Raw genomic sequence first — 1,060 nt, 5'->3', positions numbered from 1 at the left:
ATAGAGGAAGGTTTCCCTGTAGTGAAAATTACAGATTCTATAACACTGCTATGACAATGAACACAAGGACACAATAAAAACTTTACCTAGGTTTTGTTACCTATGTCAAAAATTAAATTCCACTACAGAAACATTTCAAATAGAAACAAAGGCAAAAAAAATGAATATGCAATCTAGACAAATGTCATAAAGAACATGAAGGATGAACACATTAGAATGGAAGTTGGGAAATGTGCAGAAGCACAAGTAACAGATGCATAATATGGACATGCTCACCAAGATGTCAGCAGTACACTTGACAATAAGGCAGTGTGTAAAGCAGTCAAGGCGAATGGTGCCGCTTTGCTGATTCAAGTAAACCTGTTCCTCCGGAAGTAGATGACCAATCCGACTGCTGGCACTCAGACTAAAGAAAACAAAAAATTATCTTAGAAAAGCCATCTTATGATCAAAACCATGGGATTTTACAAGCCACCATTACTTACGGGTCTTTGTTTTCCTGAGAGCCAAACATGATCATCGATTTAAGTGCATTCCAGTCCTGTAAGACACGTTCCAGGGCAAGCTGTGCAAATCTTGGGGGTTCCAAGTCATGGTCTGGCATATCAGAATCTGGAACAAAAGCTATATCATTTACTCATATGCAAGAAAATATAAAAATTTGACAGCAAAAAAAATAAAAATTCAAAACCGGAAGGGGCAAAGTTTTGTTCATAGCTTATACTCACTACACAGGGATTCACTATGTAAATTCTTGTTATTTAATAAATGAGGTGGGGGGGAGCTATAAAAGCATATCAAATCAATATTGTTTCAAAACACACCTTCAGGATTTGCTGCTTTACGATTTCTATCTTCCCGTATGCGTGGAGGTCTGTACTGGCAGTGTTCCACTGTCTGTCTGGCAACAGTCTGAACAAGGAACAGAAGAAGATGCTCTCCTCTAAAAAAAAAAAAAAAAAAAAAAAAAAAAATTGCAAATAAAAAATTAAACTGGAAAACAACTTGGTAAAATTGAAAACTGTTGACACTTTCTGAAGACAAGCAATAGATATACATG

The 1,060-nt window shown here is 36.2% G+C and overlaps 1 long non-coding RNA gene across 1 annotated transcript; it reads right to left on the bottom strand.

Annotated features, from left to right (window-relative positions):
* Positions 1-254: 254 nt before the first annotated feature.
* LOC140321528 (uncharacterized) lies at positions 255-962 on the bottom strand. The gene is made up of 3 exons (XR_011918972.1): positions 825-962; positions 486-612; positions 255-406 (listed from the first exon to the last, which is right to left on the bottom strand). It is a non-coding gene; the product is annotated as an uncharacterized lncRNA (long non-coding RNA).
* Between the last annotated feature and the right edge of the window lie 98 nt (positions 963-1,060).

This window comes from Pyxicephalus adspersus, unplaced genomic scaffold (genome assembly GCF_032062135.1).
Source record: "Pyxicephalus adspersus unplaced genomic scaffold, UCB_Pads_2.0 Sca7818, whole genome shotgun sequence".
In the NCBI taxonomy this organism is placed as follows: domain Eukaryota; kingdom Metazoa; phylum Chordata; class Amphibia; order Anura; family Pyxicephalidae; genus Pyxicephalus; species Pyxicephalus adspersus.
This window is presented reverse-complemented; position numbering and strand designations above follow the sequence as displayed.